Below are 20124 nucleotides of genomic sequence, written 5' to 3'. Positions count from 1 at the left end.
ATAATTTTTCAACTGGAAAAGAGCATTTTACACATCATCAATGGCCACAGTCACCACCAATGGGTCAATTACACAAAGTTTTACTCTTCATAATGGTACCAGGCAAGGATGTTCGCTCTTTCCATCGCTATTTCCATTACTCACAGAACCACTAGCTGTAATTCTAAGACAAAACAGTAATATTAAAGGTATTTTAACTTGTAATACAGAACACAAAATTCTACTTTATACAGATGATGTGTTATTGCTGCTTTAGGACCCCCACTCTTCTTTGCAACAATCATTCAAGGTCATGGATTTGTTTTTTGAAGTCTCCAGCTTCTCTGTAAAATTGTCAAAATCTTCTATTTTTATCAATCTGTATGAATGAGGAGCATGTAGCAGATTTTGTTTCACCCCATAACCTCCAAACAAGCAGTATTAAATATTTAGGTATTAATGTTTCCTCCAAGCTGACAGAGCTTTGCTCAAGCAAAGCACAGGATAAATTAAAAATCATTTTTCTTTCTTTACTGTTCTTTGGTGTTACTGTATCTAAGTTCCTCTGTGGAGGTCTGGGGAAATACTATAGCTTATTACAGCCTCTGTATTTATTGCAAAAAAGAACCAAAAGAAATATTCACAATATCAGATTTTATGCACGAATGCACGTATTCTCGCAGCACTGGTTGTGTGTGTCGACTTGTGTATAGTTATATAAGTAAATTGTCTGATTCAATGTTACACTGAGAAATATGATTTGTAAATTATTAAAGGGGCAGAGCAATTGTAAACTTCATCCTACTACTTTTTGAGAATGTTTAAAGATATTTGTTTAACTTTGTTTTCTGTTTCCACTGTATTTTGTTATAATATTTGTATTTACAAGTTCAAAATAAAATAGTCAGTCAATCAATTAATCAATCTTTAATATTACATAAAATGCAGTACAATACATAATTTATATGGATTCACAATAATTAATAGTTGGTCGTTATAGAATCCAAGAGTAAGTAAAATAAGGGGGAAAAACAAAGCAGAACTACAAACTCTCATGAAAAACCAACACAAAGGAAAGAGAAATGATTATATAACTTAAACACATTTTTGAAGAAGCCAAAGGCCTCCTGCTATGTGTGTCCGATTTAAGTATTGGTCTTTAAAAATGTTAAAAGCTTTTTTTCCTTAATAAAGACAAAAAATAAATAAAAAATAAAAAATTCGAGGCTTCTTGAATTAATATGCAGGTTTATATTGAAATGGGTCCTAACAGAATAATCATGCTGTTGTGTCTAATATGAAGACTTCAATTATAAAGCAAAGTCAAGTAAAATCTAAATTTGATAGTCACTCTTTTTGCTGAGACAAACAGAAGTAATGACTGTTGAAAATCCATCACAGAAAATAGTTGCTAAATCCATTAAAGTTTGCACTCTTTAACAGGTTACGTTTGGCTAACAACTAAATGCAGCACAACAGAAAACAAGCACAAAAAGCAGATATACTTTATAAAAATATGGAACTAATCAATAACATGCTTTTTAAAGGTTTTATATAACAAAAGGTCTTTTTTTATACAGTTTTGGAAACAAACAGACTGAACTATGGAGGACACTTCTCTTGCTTTTTGAGCTTTTTCTTTTCTGGAAGTTTCTGCCAGCTCACTTTTACGTCATCAGATGTACCTCCCAACTTCTTTTCAACCTGTGTAACAGAAAAGAGGATTTAATTGTTGCCCTGTATTTTATATGACAGAATCTCTGGGTAAAGATTATAAAGTTGTCTTAGTGTAAAAGTAAGCTGTGTGTTTAAAATTGTCACTGTTTAGAGAGTTTAAGCATGTCTGTCTGGGAATTAGGTAAGTAAATTACCTTACTTGAACAGTACAGAGAAATCTCCATCAACAACAGTGTTGGGGAGTAACGGAATACATGTACCGCCGTTACGTATTTAAAATACAAAATATGAGTAACTGTATTCCGTTACAGTTACCGTTTAAAAAGGTGGTATTCAGAATACAGTTACTTTGCTGAAATAAAGGGATTACACGGCGGTATTTTCCTGTTTCATATGTTCGGCTATGCCCTCTCTATTTTTGGTTTCCACGCCCCAAACAAAACATGCATTAAGAGGCTCTAATGCCTGTGTCTCAATCTCGCGGCCCATGTCAGCTCTACTTGCGGCTTGCATAATGACGTGAATAAATATTTTAAAAAATTATTCACAAAAATGATTTAATATGAAGGCAATAGGCAGAGTGTTACAGGCATCGCCCTAAAGAATGTAGCTTCATGGGCAGTGTAGTCCGTGCTGCAGGGAGAATGGAGTGCCACACCCGTTATGTGTCTGTGAGCACAAGGGAGGGAGGGAGAAATTGGAAAAGTACGAGCTGTCACCGAGCAGAAACGGGAGATGGAAGCATGAAAATATAATAATAACCACTGCAGCCAAAAAGAGTGCCCGATGAGCCCAGTTGTAAGTAAGCTATTAAGACTCGGCTGTACACCTTTTTCGTGTTTTTCTCCGAAACAATAAGTTCCGTTGGAGCAGCCTTTCAACGTCTCTCTCTCTGTCTCTCGCTAGCAAAGTTGACCCAGACAACAAAGTAAAGGTAGTTTTTGGCTACGAGCCCGACACGGAACCCGACGTATTAGCCAGAGGTCTCTTTACTAAGGTTCGGAGCCACGGACCTGTTTTATATACACGTGGAATAGTTTTCTATAGAAGATCGCTGCAAAAAGTGCAGCCTTACCTAATGTCCATCCTACTGTTACTCATTTTATATTAAGATTTAAAAATCTAGTCGGTATTGGTATGGCGAGTAACCTTCAGTAAAAGTAATAAATCCCACAGCAATAGTACATTCATGTAGTTGTAAAAAGCACGATAATATAATAGGTAATCCAAAGTATTCAGAATACGTTACTCTCATTGAGTAACGTAACGGAATACGTTACAAAATACATTTTGGGGCATGTAATCTGTAATCTGTAGTGGAATACATTTTAAAAGTAACCTTCCCAACACTGATCAACAAATACAAACATCTTGAAGATGAAACTTTACTTTGCATTTAAGAATTCTACATTACCCATTTCAACATGTTCTCCCTCACAACGGGGTTTGTCATGTCCACTTGGGAGCTGACATCAGCCAGATTCAGTTTCACCGAGAACTTTTTCCGTGAAGCTGGTGAAATCATAAATTCTCTTTAATTTTAGTTCATATTTATACAGTTTATATAATTACAGTCACAACCAACATTGTCAATATTTCTAACAGTGGTGTTTGTATATGTGGGTGTCTCAGGTTTAAAACTGGTTTGCACTCATTTTTAAGTCAAATTGGTAGCATGTTCTTGTTCTATACAACTTACTGAACAACTACATTACAGTGTAACTGATTGTAATGATGACCTGATGTGATGTGAAAGGAAGTGAGCTGAGAGGTGATTGGACATAACTGTAGTAAAGTCTGTGTCAAAGCTGATTGTATTATTTCTCTTTCTCTGTGGATAGAGGTGCATTGTAGACAAAATGATTTTCCCACTGAGATATATGATGAAGCAATGAAATAGTTATAATTACCATTTTTAACATTCTCTGGATGATCCAAAATTTTGCTCACCTGAACAGATGACAGTAGTGTTCTGACCACGTTCACATTTTTGTATTCCAAATCCACTGTGTTTACAGTCAGTTAGAGAACTTTCATTTCCTGAACAGGTCACATTATCAAGCCAAATCTGTCCAGTTCCTGCACCAAACTGAGCCGATTGAGGAGCCTTTAGTGCCGACCCACAGTTTAACTGTCTGCAAACCACCTGAGCATCATTTAAGTCCCAGCCATCATCACAGACTGTTCCCCAGCTGTTATTGTAGTAAACTTCAACTCTGCCAGAACATCGAGTTGATCCAGACCCAGCTAATCTGACTGGACCTGTGAGGCAAAAAGATATGAAGAGTATTTTAAAATATTCCTTAAAGTAAAAAAAAAGAAAAAGAAGAAAAATTTCATGTATGATGCACAAGAACAGACTGACTTGTCCTGTATTGAGTATCTAAAAGTTTCTCACCTGAACAGATGACACCTGCGTCATTGGCATGTCCATAGATGTATCTTCCCCATCCACTGTTTAGACACTCAGTCAGAGAACTTTCTCTTCCTGAACAGGCAATATTACCAAGCCAAATCTGTCCAGTTCCTACACCAAAGTAAGAAAACCGAGGAGCCTGTAGTGCCGGTCCACAGTTTAACTGTCTGCAAACCACCTGAGCATTATTTAAGTACCAGTTGAAATCATTAACTGTTCCCCAGATGTTATTGTGATAAATTTCAACTCTTCCAGAACATCGAGTTGATCCAGTTCCAGTCAATCTGATCAGATCTATGAGACATAAGACATTATCAATATATGAATTTGTTCCTGATATATAGATTTTGATTTTTCTTAATTGCATGAGACACAAGGACAGATTACATTTCAATGTCTTTATTATCTGAATTTTTTCTCACCTGAACAGATGACACCAGCATCCTGACCATGTCCACATCTGTTTGATCCAAATCCACTGTGTTGACACTCAGTTAGAGAATTTTCATTTCCTGAACAGGTCACATGATCAAGCCAAATCTGTCCAGTTCCTGCACCAAAATGAGCTGATCGAGGAGCCTGTAGTGCCGGTCCACAATACAACTGTCTGCAAACCACCTGAGCATCATTTAAGTCCCAGCCATCATCACAGACTGTTCCCCAGATGTTATTGTGATAAATTTCAACTCTTCCAGAGCATCGAGTCGATCCAGTTCCAGTCAATCTGATCAGATCTGACATGAAGAATATTTTTTACTTTCCTGACCTGACAAAATAGAAATCCTGTATGGCACAGACTGACCTATGCTGTCTTCAGTATTTAACATATTTTCTTACCTTGACATATGACACCAGCGTCGTGACCATAATCATAATTATTATAATAATAATTATGATTATTATAATTATACGGGTAGTAGTTTCCCCATCCACTGTGAAGACACTGAGTTAAAGAAGTTTCATTTCCTGAACAGACAATATTGTCAAGCCAAATCTGTACACTTCCTGCACCAAAGTAAGATGATCGAGGAGCTTCTATTGCTGTCCCACAGTTTAACTCTCTGCAAACTACCTCAGCATCATTTAAGTCCCAGCCATTATCATAGACTCTTCCCCAGATGTTATTGTAAAAAATTTCAACTCTTCCAGAACATCGAGCTGATCCAGATCCAGCTAATCTGATCAGATCTATCAGGCAAAAGAAACATACAATATTTTAATATTTTGTCTGCATTACGAACAGATTTAATGTATGATGCACAGTAGCAGACTGACCTTATATCTATTCATTATGTAATTTTTTTTTACCTGAACAGATGACACCAGCATCCTGATGATGGGTGCAGTTGTGTGATCCAAATCCAAGATGTTGGCACTCAGTTAGAGAACTTTCTCTAACTGAACAGGTCACATCACTGAGCCAAATCTGTCCAGTTCCTGCACCAAAGTAAGCTGATCGAGGAGCCTGTAGTGCCGACCCACAGTTTATCTGTCTGCAAACCACCTGAGCATCATTTAAGTCCCAGCCATCATCACAGACTGTTCCCCAGCTGTTATTGTGACGAACTTCAACTCTGCCAGAACATCGAGTCGATCCAGACCCAGATAATCTGATCAAATCTATTAGGCAAAAGACATGAACACTAATTTGATAAAATGCAATAATTTTTTCTTACATTAAAAAAATTAAGCATGTATACCACACAAGAACAGACTGTCTTCCAATGTCTTTGCACTGTTAACATCACATTTTTTTATGGTGAAATTACAATAAGTGTTCATTTTTTCAAATTAATAATAATAATAATAATGCATTGGATTTATATAGCGCTTTTCAAGGCACCCAAAGCGCTTTACAATGACATTATTCATTCACGCTCACATTCACACACTGGTGGAGGCAAGCTACGGTTGATAATAAGCAGGTTTTTTTAGTATTAAAATAACAGTATGAGATGTGCGGGGTATAAAATGCTCCAAATTCAAATGAACAAAACCATTTCACTTCTGAACGACTAGCCATTAAACTTAAGAACTTTTGTATGCACGGTTTTGCACACGTGTAGTACTACAGAGTGTAGCAAGCAAGGACCTTCCATCACTGAAATTTGTACTCCATATTCCTTGGGCAAAGACAATTTCCTTATTATGTTTTTATTTGAAGTTGTTATAAAGTTACAGAAATATTAAGGCTTCTGTGTAAGAGTTTTTTCAGAAGAATTTTAAATGTTTTATTTTTTTGCAAGACCATGGCTCTCGGGTGGCAAAGGGTGGGAAGTGGGTCAAGGACAAGGAACTGCAGCAAGTAGAGGAGTATCTTGGGATCTTGTTCACGAGTGAGGGGAGAGTGGAACATAAGGCTAACAGACAGATTGGGTCGTCGTCTGCAGTAATGTGGATGCTGTACCAATTTGTTGTGGTGAAGAGAGACCTGAACATAAAAGCGAAGCAATTTATATATTCCTACTCTCACCTTTAATCAAGACCTCTGGACCATTCTTTCGGTCTAGTGACCGAAAGAATGAGGATGCGGATACAAGTGGCAGAAGTTCCTTCTTAGAGTGGCTTTGTCTTCGCTAGAGGGGATGAGGAGCTTGGTCATTCAAGAGGGGCTCAGAGTAGAGCTGCTGCTCCTCTACAACTAAAGGAACCAGTTGAGGTGGTTCGGGCATCTGATTAGGAAGATCTGAGGCAGACCCAAGACTTACTGGAGGGATTATTTATCATTTAATTTAATTTGTTAAAAGTCTTACTAGACATTTAACATTAAAGATATTTAATTTGACTTTATTTGACCTGATTATATTAACCGAGCAACAGCAGTGTAGAATGAACACTAACTTAGAAAATAAATAATGATCATTTGTGCTTAGCAAGCTGAACTTAGTCAATTCAATTCAATTAAAAAAAAAAAGAAGTTTTATTCATACAGCGGCAAATCACAACAACAGTTGCCTCAACGTGCTTTATATTGTAAGGTAGACCTAAAATAATACAGAATTCATGTGTAGTCATGTGAAGCTAGCAGAACCTGTTGTCAGGAGATCCAAGACAACGATATTAATGCAATGTTGGCTGTATGCTTCAGCATTCAGCCAACATTTTAGTTAGATTTACTTAAAACATATAATTACATTAATAGTGTATTACATTTCCCATTTAAACAACTCCATTTTCTGTGGACCAATTGACATATCTTGATTAAATAAATACAACACAGTATTTCTTACAGTGTATTATCTAAACATTTTCTCACCTGAACAGATGACACCAGCATCCTCACCATGTCCACAGCTGTTTATTCCAAATCCACTGTGCTGACAGTCAGTTAGAGAACTTTCATTTCCCAAACAAGTCACATTATCAAGCCAAATCTGTCCATTTCCTGCACCAAAGCGGGCTGATGGAGGAGCCTCCTTTGCGGTCCCACAGTTTAACTGTCTGCAAACCACATCAGCATCATTTAAGCCCCAGCCCCTGCCACAGACTGTTCCCCAGCTGTTATTGTGATAAATTTCAACTCTGCCAGAGCATCGAGTTGACCCAGAGCCACCTACTCTGATCGGTCCTATGAAACAAAAGACATGAACAATATTTTAGTACTTTCCTTATTCTAGAAATCATGGATGGCACACAAAAACACTGACCTTCAGTGTCTTCATTATGTAAAAGCTTTTTCACCTGAACAGATGACACCAGCGTCCTGATCATGTCCACATTTCTGTGTTCCAAATCCACTGTGAAGACACTCAGTTAGAGAACCTTCACTACTTGAACAGGCCACATTATCAAGCCAAATCTGTCCAGTTCCTGCACCAAACTTGGCTGAGTGAGGAGCTTCTATTACCATTCCACAGTTTAACTGTCTGCAAACCACCTCAGCATCATTTAAGTCCCAGCCATCATCACAGACTGTTCCCCAGCTGTTATTGTAGTAAACTTCAACTCTGCCAGAACATCGAGTCGATCCAGGTCCAGTTAATCTGATTGGACCTATCAGGAAAAATAAATGATTACTATTTTACTCTGTTCCTTAAAAAAATCATGTATATCACATTAGAACAGACTTATCTCCAATGTCTTCAATACTGAAAACGATTTGTTACCTGAACAGATGACACCAGCATCCTGACCATGTCCACAGCTGTTTGATCCAAATCCACTGTGTTGACATTCAGTTAAAGATTCTTCATTTCCTGAACAGGTCACATTATCAAGCCAAATCTGTCCAGTTCCTGCACCAAAGTGAGCTGATTGAGGAGCCTCTAGTGCCGTCCCACAGTTTAACTGTCTGCAAACCACCTGAGCATCGTTTAAGCCCCAGCCATCATCACAGACTGTTCCCCAGATGTTATTGTGATAAAATTCAACTCTGCCAGAACATCGAGTCGATCCAGATCCAGCTAATCTGATCAAATCTATCAGGGAGAAGAAATGATTTCTATTTTAACATGTTTCTTAAAAAATTATGTATTTCACATTAAAACAGACTGATCTGCAATGTTTTTAGCACTGAATTTTTTTCTTACCTGAACAAATGACACCAGCATCCTGACCATGTTGACAGTTGTGCACTCCAAATCCAAGATGCTGACACTCAGTTAGAGAACTTTCACTTCCTGAACAGCCCACGTTATCAAGCCAAATCTGTCCAGTTCCTGCACCAAAATGAGCTGAATGCAGAGCCTTTAGTGCCGACCCACAGTTTATCTGTCTGCAAACCACTTCAGCATCATTTAAGTCCCAGCCATCATCACAGACTGTTCCCCAGATGTTATTGTAAAAAATTTCAAGTCTTCCAGAGCATCGAGTCGATCCAGACCCAACTAATCTGATGGGCACACCTGAAAACAATACACAGAGAAGATATGTGTGGATAGAAAAGTATTTTTAACGTTCATTACCAGTTGCTTGGAATAATACAGTGAAAATATGCAACAACATTTCACGCCAAAAAAGACCAACAATCAACAAGATTTCCTCAAGGATTACCTAGAGTTAAAATTGTATCCTGAATTTGAATTCATCCAACTCTTAAATTTTAATTATGGTTTTGTGAGGATTCCCAGAACACCCACCCTAAACCATGAGACTTTGTCATAATTAGTGGACAAAGGTAGTCTCATTCAAATGATTTCCTGGTATACCGATTACACTGATGCACAAATCAGAGCTAGAAAGAATCAGAAGAAAGCGCGTTGGTAGGACTGATCGGACGCAAATTTCATTTCAAAGACTACCCAACAGAAGGCCTGATAACAGTGTGGTTTTGTGCAAACTGTGCAAAAAGGAGTTTAGATAGCACTGAAGCACTTTAACCTTACGGTACCAGCTCATCATGCTCTGTAGATGTATTACCTCCTTCTGTCCTCTCTGCGTCTATCACCAGCATTGGTCCCACATTACTATCCATCATTAATAGTTCACTGAGGCAAGGCTGTGTTCCGTCCTATTTTAAACATGCAGAAGTAACTCCTCTATTAATACAACAGAATCTTGATCCTAGCTCTGCTAGTAATTATCGACCTATTTCAAAATTGCTGATTTTTAAAAAATTTTTAAAAATCAGTTCAGGTCTCTGTTATGTACATTACACATTCTTGACCCTTTTCAGTCTGGCTTTCAAAAGCAGCACTCTACAGAGACCGCTCTCTTAAAAGTCTATAATGATCTATTAATGGCATCTGATGCAGGGAATTGTTCTGTGATCATTTTGCTTGATCTTAGCGCAGCCTTTGACACCATCAACCACAAAATCCAACTTAACAGGCTTAAGGTTTTGGCTGGTATATCTGGCTCTGCCCTAGACTGGTTTTCTTCCTATTTATCTTTTCTGTTAGGACAGGTTCACCTCTGACATTGCTGCCCTGACCTGTGGGGTTCCACAGGGTTCAGTTTTAGGTCCATTATTATTTTCTTTTTATATGCTTCCTTTAGCTGGTATCATTCAATCTTTTAGCAACCTGCCTTATCATTTTTATGCTGATGACATTCAGCTCCATATGTCTTTTAAGCCTCATCAGCTGGATAGGCTGTCCACCCTAGTCCAGTGCTTAACCTAGGTTTCTGATTGGCTTTCAAGCAACTACCTCATTCTAAATACTAACAAAACCGAGACCATGATCATAGCTCCTCCTGAGCTACATTCTAAAATTAGTCAGGTTCTTGCCTCTTTCTGTCCTTCTGTCAAGTCAAATATTCAAAATCTTGGAGTAATATTTGACTCTTCTCTGGGCCTTGACTCTCATGTAAAATCTTTGTCTCGTTCCTGTTTCTATAATTTAAGAAACATCAGGATGATTTCCACATGGTGGAATTCAACGCTGGATATGGTTTCTCATCTACTAAAGAATTATGAGGCTTATTTTGCTGCTTTAGACAAACAAAAGCACAAGCCAGTCATTTTAACTCCATCAGAACTGGTAAAACTCCATAAACTGGCAACTGTCCTTGAGCCATGCAGGTAAATAAAACTATGTTTCAACTTATTGTTACTGTTTCTTCAAAACGCTCTATAGTTGACAGTTATTGTGTAGATTAATAATTACTTTCTTGAACTGTCTACTACAGGTTTGTGACTGAGCTTCTTGGAGGTGAGACATATGTCTCATGTTCAGTGGGTTCTGCCACCTGCATCACACCATGGAAGTCTCCAATTATGACCCAAACTACATGGTGAAATTTAAGACTCCCTTCACAAAGGACCTATCCCAACGTGTAGCTACACTTAACTATTAGTGGCTTAAGATAGCTACTGGGCTTGACCCACACTTTAAGGATTTAAAGTATCTTGCAAGGGAAGAGCAGAAGAGGTTTGGACCAGTCTTGAGGCCCTGCTGGAACAGGAACAGTGTAAAGATGCTACCACAAAGGAGCCAGCAAAGACAAAGAGTCTCCTCCTCTCTTCATTGTCTTCAGACTCTGATTCAGATGAGGAAGCCCTGTGTAACAGACCCCTGAGTTTGTACAGAGCAGAATCCACCATCAGCGAGAAAGACTGCCCCCTCCAGTGGTGGTCTAGTCGAGCAGGGACCCACCCACTGCTGTCTGTCCTGGCCCGCAAGTATTTGATTTGTCCTGCCACTTCTGTCCCATGTGAGAGACTGTTCTCACTTACAGGTCACATAGTAACAAAAAAGAGAGCTGCTGTGAGCTCTGAAAATGTGAACAGTGTTACAGGCATGGCCCTTTAAGGGTGAAGCCTGACGGGGAAATGTATTCTGGGGTGTGTGTGTGTGGAGAAAGACAGAGGAGAAGGAAAAAAGTAACGGGTAGCTACAGAAGAGACGGAAAGAAAAGTATTAAAAGGAATATAATAACTCCCTCGGCAGCCAGAGTTGTGTCGGCGATGCTCGCTGTGAGTAAACTGTTTCAGCCCACTGTACACGGTGTTCGTGCCTTGGAGAAGAAATAAAGTTCGGTGAAGCAGTTTTCCTACGCCTCCTTCGATCTTTTTTACTAGCGGAGTTGACCTGTACAGTAAGCTAGTTGTCGGCTACGAGCCAGTCACGGAACCTAAAGTAACTGCCAGAGGTTTCCTTACTACGGTTTTCGGGGCCGCGGATCTGGCGAGGCAACACTGGGGGCTCTTTTCTGGGATTAGACTCCGCAAAGTGCTGAGAGAGAAGGAGCGCAAACTTTTTTCTTTTTTTTTCCCTTGGATGACAGAGAGAATGGCGGCGCCGGGAGATGCTGAAGGGGATGACAAGGTAATGCACTTCAATAGGAGTAGCAACCCATTTTTGTCAGAATCCTCAGAGAGTGGCACAGTTAATGTGGACGGTGCTACTAATGTAAACAATAGAATCTATAGCGGCAACCCCTTCGTCACAGGCATAGAGTTAACGCCAGCGACAAGCATAGCAGCAGCCAATGTGACAGAGTTTGAGGCTGCATGGCATTTCACCCCGCCACCTTCAGCTCACACCAACCCTTTCTTAACACCAATAGCAAAGCAGAATGCAGTGTGCAGCGAGTTTAAGCAGTTTCAGTACTCAGACTGTGAAGGCCCTGGTAATATTACATCTACACCACTTACAGTGGGACGGCATGGCACACATGATCACCTTTCTAGGATTGTTACATCTCTGCCATGCAGCCAGCCGTTCACCGCCACTAACTATACCTGCAATGACCCTACAAAACCACAGTTCACTGAGCCAGCGAAGCCACACGTTATGCCGGGTACACCCCAACCTGCCCAATACAACTATGAAATGCTAGCTCAGGGCTATTTTGCATAGTAATACCAGCACCAGCTGGTGGGTGTGGGCTTTGTAAGCATGGCCAGGGCCACAGTCCAAAACAAGCCATGCCAAGGCCAAGCGGTCGCTTTCCTCATGCAGTGCAAGACAGTGACTTTGTGGATTGTAGTGCTGATGAACAGACGAGGGGCAGGGAGAAAATTCCCACATGACAACCAGACCATTTCGATGGCTCAGGGTCATGGAAAGACTTTCTCTATCAGTTCGAGACCTGCGCAAAGGCCAACTGCTGGACAGAGAAAACCATGGCTGTCCAACTCAGATTCAGCCTGAGGGGCGCAGCTGGAGCCATAGTCCACAAAAACCCCAAATCTGCTCGCTGGAGTTACCAGAGGATTGTGGAGGAGGTGGAGGCTGCCTATGGGCCGTGTTCAGAGCATGCAGCAGCCATTGGTACTGAGCTACGGCAGAGAATCAGGAAATCATGTGAGGCTCTGCACACCCTCAGAGATGATATATATGAGAAGGTTTCCATTGTGTATGCCAACCGCTCCGAGCTGGAACAGGACTGTATTTCTGTGGAGATCTTCACTAATGCTTTGGCAGATGCTGAAATGGTCCAGAAATTATTGGAAGAACAACCACGCACCCTGGCAAGAGCCTATGAAATCGCTCAGAGATTCGAGACAACAAAAAAGGGCCGCCAGGGCGGTCATGCAGCTTATGCAGCCAGCCACACGAGTCTCTGCAGCACAGGGGGCCCGAGCAGCTGCATTACGGGAGAATGTTCATATGCTAAGCTATGAACCACCAGAGAGAGCTCAAAGACCTTACCAGCGTGGGCGCCAAAGCTGGAGTACATTTAACAAGCCAAGCAGAAGGAGGCTGTTTGCCATAACTGCTCCAGCATAGGGCATCTACAGAGGAACTGCCCCTCTCCTCGCTCACCTGCCCAAAGGCCTGAAAAAGCCACTAGAGGCCCAGCCCCTGACCCAGGCACAGTTTTCCATAACAGAGGTCAAGATGTGATGTGTGTCCAGATAGTAATACAGGGACGGGAAATACAGGCCTTGCTGGACTCTGGTGCATGGCGGAATGTGCTGCCCCTCCACTATTTTAACACCATCCCCACAGAGTCAAGACCCCAGGTGCAGGCATCCATTGTTCAGACTCTACAAGGCATTGGTCCGGAGGGACTGACCGTCCTGGGGGAGGTTACCCTGCCTGTACATGTGGGAAGCAGTGTTAACAATGTGAACTTTCTCTTGGCCGACATGGCTGAGGGCACTGAAGTTATCCTGGGGCACCCTTTCCTGCAACAATCATGCGCCTGCTTAGATTATGGCCGCCAAGAGATAACCCTATTGGATGAAAAGATACCCTGCTTGGGCTTGAGCTCTCAACCCCAGGTGCTTCTTGTTAGGGTGGCATGCACTACGGTTTTGGAACCAGGCTGCGAGTATGTGGTCCCTGGGTTTTCCAGCTTCCATTGTGCCACTCATAGAGACATGATGCTAAGCCCCACAAAGGGCTTTGTGGAGAAGCACCAAGTGCTGGTGGCTCACGCAGTTGTGCAGCCTCGTAAACCCTCTAGCATCCCAATCACAGTCTTTAACCCTGGGGCTGCAGCTGTTACCTTAAAGTGGGGTGCTGTGGCAGGGGTTCTTCAGCCGGTGCAAGTCCTGGAGGGGTCGGGGAGTCACCCACCAAGGGTCTTGGCAGCCCTCAAGCTTAATAGCACTCCCCCTGCTTCTGTGCCAAGCCATTTGCAGGCCCTTTATGCTGAGAGCAGCCCCGATTTGACTCACGTTGCCCATTGCGAACTGGCAGGCCTGCTGTGGTCCTATGGTGATGTCTTCTCCACTGGCCCAAATGACCTTGGTCGCACCAGTGTTGTCCAGCATGACATCCTGACTACGCCAGGGCCACCAGTTAAGCACCCGCCGCGCAGGATGGCAGGGCACAAACAAATAGCGGCCAACCAGCAAGTATAGCAGAGCCTGGAGGCTGGGCTAGCTCAACCTAGCAATAGTGGCTGGGCTGCTCCAATTGTGATGGTGAAAAAGAAAGATCAGAGTCCCAGACTGTGTGTGGACTGTAGACCACTAAATGAGCGAACTCTTAAAGATGCTTATCCCCTGCAACACATCCAGGACACCCTTGACACGCTTTCCACTGCCAAGTACTTCAATACACTAGACCTGACATCAGGGTACTGGCAGGTAGAGATGACCCCCAGAGCCTGAAAAGCAGCTGCATTTTGTACCCGTAAGGGAATGTTTGAGTGGAATGTGATGCCGTTTGGACTGTGCAATGCACAGGCCACATTCCAAAGGCTTATGGACAGAGTGCTGGCTGGGCTGCAGTGGGAGACGTGGTTAGTGTACCTTGATGACATCATTGTCCTGGGTCAGGATAGCATCCAGATGCTGGAGCGGCTGGAGCAAGTGTTCATCAGATTGCGTGGAGCCAACCTAAAACTGAAGCCATCTAAATGCTGCCTGTTTCGGGAGCAGGTGGCCTATCTGCGCCTTATCGTCTCTGCTGGAGGTATTTCCACAGATCCCCAGAAAGTTCAGCAGGTGACAGAATGGCCTACACCACGGACCGTCACAGAAGTGCATCAGTTTGTTGGCTTAGCCTCATACTACCGCCGTTTCGTGGAGAACTTTGCCACAATAGCCAAACCCCTCCACGAACTCACTAAGAAGTATGCCCATTTTAACTGGACTGCTGAGTGCCAGGAAGCATTCCAGGAATTAAAAAAGCGGCTTACAGCAGCCCCTGTTCTGGGTTACCCACTGGACCAGGGTCCAGCGATTGCCAGCGATTGTGGGATCGGAGCAATTCTATCCCAAGTGCAAGGGGGCGAGGAGCGGGTCCTGGCTTATGGGAGCAGGCGGCTGTCAGCTACCAAACAAAACTATTGTACGACCCAGCGAGAGCTTCTGGCAGTTGTGGCATTCACTTCCCACTTCTGACAGTACCTGTTGGGTAGGCCATTCACTCTCCGGACTGACCATAGCAGCCTCCACTGGCTGACCAGGCTAAGGGAACCTGAGGGCCAGCTGGCCCGCTGGTTGGAGAAGCTGGCAGAGTATAACTTCCAGGTGCTGCACCGACCTGGGAAAAAACACCAGAATGCAGATGCACTTTCCAGGAGACCCTGCTGTACTTCATGCCCGTGCACAGTTCCAGAGCCCACCATCAACAGCGGCCAGTTTGAGCATAAAGGTGTGCAGTGTAACTTAGGGGACTGTCGTACCAGCATAACTCCCCCAGGGCAGCTTCTAGTGGGGCCCGATGGTAGCAATGGGAAAAGCTTGGTAGCAGGACTAGAGTGTGCACCTGTAGCACCGGTGGACTTTTGTGTCGGTAGTAGCCACGATACCCGCCCAAATATCCACCGAGTGGGTGAGTCACATCACACTAGCCTGTTCAGTGGCTGGACCCCAGAACAGCTTGTGGCCAGCCAAAAGACCGATGTGGATATAGGCCCAGTTTGGGAATGGAAGGAAAAAGGGGGAGGTCAGCCAGTCTGGGCCGATATAGCAGCATGCAGCCCTGCAACCAAAGCCTACTGGGCGCAGTGGAAAAGACTGTATCTAAAAGATGGAGTACTGGTGAGGAAATTCCACTGTACAGAAAGTAATGTGTTTTTCCCCCAAATCCTTCTGCCTCACGCTTATCATCACTCAGTAATGGAGCAGATGCACGATGGCCCAGTGGGAGGCCACTTCAGGGCAGAAAGGACGATGGCAGAAAAGGTTGTTGCGGAGTGGGTGTGCAGATATGGAGGCCACAGTCTGTGCATAGTGACCAGGGCACCAACTTTGAGTCAGCTGTGTTCCAGGGGATGTGTGAACTGTTCGGAATCAAAAAGACACACACCACGCCATTTCACCCACAGTCCGATGGCCAGGTGGAGCTTTTTAATGCTACCCTTCAGAAGGCCTAAGCCACCACCGAGAGCGCTGCCACTGGGACTGGGATATAATGATCCCATATGCTGTCATGGCTTATCGGGCAACTAAACACAGCTCCACAGGATTGACCCCAAACATGATGCTTCTGGGGCGAGAGATAACCGAGCCTATTGACTTGGTCGCGGGTCTGCCCGCTGATGGTACCCCCATCCGCACTGGACCACAGTATGTGGTGCAACTCAGGGAAAGGCTGGAGCTTTCCCACCAACTGGCACGGGAGGCTCTTGGTAAATCTGTCGAGCGTGCTAAGAGACAGTACGATAAGAACATCTGCCAAGTTCAGTATCAAGTCAGCGCTGCAGTGTGGCATCTGAGCAAAGGGACCAAGAAAGTGCGGCACAAGGTTCGCAAGTTCTTGCCTTCCTATGAGGGCCCCTACTTTGTAGTAGGCCTGCTGGATGATTTGGTCTACTGCATTAAAAAGGGGCACTTTAGCCTTTAGCAAAGGCTAAAGTGCCCCTTTTTAATGCAGTGGTGGTTCATCACAACAGACTCAAGCCTTATCACTCAAGGACGCCACTGGACAACAGCTGGGTCGTCCAAGACTCCGACCAGGCAGCACCTATCGAGGTGCCTCCTCCACAAAAGTGATTCTTACATCGACTTCGGTCCCCTCGACTTGTGGGAGGCCCCGCCCGGAGCAGATCACCCAGATACCAGCGCTTCCCTGAGGACTGGCTCTCCACCACCTGCTCTGGGAGATGGTAGCGGGTCGCCAGCCAGCCCTGTTTGGCCTTACGTGGATGAGGCTGAAGGACCAGGACATCACACTTCCTCCAGTTCCACACCTTGTTCCAGACCACAGCGTGTACGGTAGACGCCGGACATGTTTGGTGACTGGGTCAGTCACTAGGGCTAGTATGCCCACACTGAGTCGGGGTGAAGGCGGATCGCTGCCCTGTTCAGTCATTCGAACATAAAAAAAAAAGAGAGAGAAAAATATAAATAAATTGTCCATGCTACAAATGGTAAGTGATATAAGACTGTTGTAGATTGAGTTGTTACAGGGGGCTATTCTTACGTGTACTGTTGTGCTTGTTTGTTTTGCTGTTTGCTGGTAATATGGCTGTCGATGGGCTGCAAGTTGTTGTTTGAACCATATATACTAACGAAGTAAAGCTGGACATGGGGGCGAATGGTGTAAGAGAGGGGCAAAAGTTCAGCTGTAACGCCTTAATGTCGCTCATCTTGAATAATATGTGGCCCACCTCTGAACGCTCATGGGATCAATGTGATTACTGCTTGTTTTTCTTTCTTTATAAATACAGCATATGTGAAGCACGGAATGTGGACAATGACTTGCACCCTCCTCGGAGTGGACCCAGTGCATTCTATTTTTTTGTGCAAGGTATGGACAGTTGTCTACTTGTGCCCTCCTAAGGATCGCCATTTATGGACTGTGGGGGGCGGTGTGAGCGGCATGACTGCTGTCCTGCATAGAATGCTGTATGTTTCCCTGTTAATGGGGTTCATGTGCTGGAATGATGTTAGAGGTTTAATCATCATCCAGAGTGGGGGTAGTGTTACAGGCATGGCCCTTTAAGGGTGAAACCTGATGGGAAATGTATTCTGGGGTGTGTGTGTGTGGAGAAAGACAGAGGAGAAGGAAAAAAGTAACGGGTAGCTACAGAAGAGACGGAAAGAAAAGTATTAAAAGGAATATAATAACTCCCTCGGCAGCCAGAGTTGTGTCGGCGATGCTCGCTGTGAGTAAACTGTTTCAGCCCACTGTACACGGTGTTCATGCCTTGGAGAAGAAATAAAGTTCGGTGAACCAGTTTTTCTACGCCTCCTTCGATCTTTTTTACTAGCGGAGTTGACCTATACAGTAAGCTAGTTGCCAGCTACGAGCCAGTCACTGAGCCTGACGTAACTGCCAGAGGTTTCCTTACTACGGTTCAGGGCCGCGGATCTGGCGAGGCAACAACAGGCTAGTTTGTCTATGTAACTGGCTGAAAGAGACAAACAGTAAATAAGCATGGAGGTATTGTGAGTCCACAACAATAGACATCCTTATAAATTTGGACAGGTATATTCATGAAAAAATTATATAATTTGTTGAAGTTATTTAATTGTACTGTCTATTATCTCTATGTGTGATATATAGCTGGGAGGAGGAACCTGCAAAACTGGATTCTTACCAGGTTGCTGTGAATCACCATCTGAAAATTGGAAGACAAAGATACATTTGGTAAACCACTGTACTACATATCATGATTTGTATTCCTGATCAAGGAAATATGTGAAAGTTCAACTACTTTTTTGCAGCTAGTTATTTCTTCCAAATTTTGGAATTACAGAGCAGAATTTTTTGGAAAAAAACAGTCCAGATTGTGGAAATGTTGACTTTTTTATTAATAATTTTTGCTAGTTTGCTAGTCTAAAAAGCAAATGAAAGCAAAGCTAAACAGAAAGAGAAACCAGGCATGTTCAGTTTCTTAAAATAAGAATCATAAAAATCAGTTTTTAATACTCAAAGTTTTATAAATGGATTTGCCATATTTAACCACTCTAACTTTTTAACCATTTTATAACTACCAGGAATAATTTTTAAATAATCATCCCAATAATGTCATTGATTTACAAACCTAGGTACAGTAAGTAAACTCAAATGAAGTTTAGCCATAAATTTACCCTTTATTAAGAGAGGTTGTTATTATTAGTCAGTGTAGCACTAACAAAGTAACATGTAGTTATTCTGCTGATTTTCCACTTGTGCATATAAAAGTTGTCAAAATGAAGTCAAAAGAAAAAAACTACCCTTAAAGGTCTGTACTTTTTAAAAAATTACTTTCAAATATATATGATTTGATCAACTTTGACTCTGATTTCCCAGTGTCAATGTAGATTTTTAAAAATTTAGAATAGTAAAAATTATAGAATGGTAAAAGGTTGTCATATAAATGAGGTAATTAAAAAGTGTCTAATACTACAAATAAAAATCAAACTTTCTTTCTCACCTTTGAATAAGAGAATGATCACCACAGAGAAACAGCACACAAACTGTTCGAGAGCCATTTTTAACTACACCCGCTTTAATTTTACTTCAGCTATTAAATTCTGAAAACCCGCTCAGCTCCACCCACAAGCTCATGTGTCATAATATGACTTTCCCCTCCCTAAACATATGAGCTACAAAACCAAGGCAATAAGTTGAAAGTATATACACACAAAAGCTGCAAACACAAAGAATGCATTAATAGAAATAATCCGTTAGTGCTGATAGCAAAATACAAGACCTTAAAAGACTAAATTTGTGAGACGGAACTTTCCACTGTTTCTTTCTTCAGCTGATAATACTACGCTGATGACCTTCTTAACATTTCCCCCAATATATTTCTGAGTCACGTTATTTAAATATATTTATTTACTGCTACTTTGAATCTGCATTGGCACCACGAAAGTCAAAATTTCAGTGATGTCATGGATGATGTAAGATCCTGCTGCTTAGTGAGTATACTAAAATTTTCATTTACTTCTCAGTGACTTAAAAACTAGTCAATGCATGGTTATATTTACAAAGTATCTATTGAGGACATCAAAGACATCTACCTATTCAGAACCATGATAACGGGGTTCTTGCTGATCTGAGCTGACTTGGCCCTGGCTTATTGGAAATTTAAGAAAGAAGTCACAGCTGTTCAAAACCCCACAAGGCTATAGCTGCTATGATCAAAACACTGGGCTGTGAGTACTCAGACTGATCTTATGGAACGCAATATGGGAAAGATCTTGGAGAAGCTCACGGCTCTTCAACAGGAAATTGATACACCTGCGGACCAGTGATGGACATTAAGAACAACTGTAAAATTCAGATGCAGTCTGTTCGTCCTAAACAACATAACCATCATCATGCGGACTG

At 42.3% G+C, this 20124-nt stretch overlaps 2 pseudogenes; both read right to left on the bottom strand.

The window, feature by feature from the left end:
* Positions 1-1092: 1092 nt before the first annotated feature.
* On the bottom strand, positions 1093-5769 carry LOC116327678 (annotated as a pseudogene).
* Positions 5770-6648: 879 nt separating this feature from the next.
* On the bottom strand, positions 6649-19280 carry LOC116327677 (annotated as a pseudogene).
* Between the last annotated feature and the right edge of the window lie 844 nt (positions 19281-20124).

The sequence above is a fragment of the Oreochromis aureus genome, linkage group 3 (genome assembly GCF_013358895.1).
Source record: "Oreochromis aureus strain Israel breed Guangdong linkage group 3, ZZ_aureus, whole genome shotgun sequence".
In the NCBI taxonomy this organism is placed as follows: domain Eukaryota; kingdom Metazoa; phylum Chordata; class Actinopteri; order Cichliformes; family Cichlidae; genus Oreochromis; species Oreochromis aureus.
This window is presented reverse-complemented; position numbering and strand designations above follow the sequence as displayed.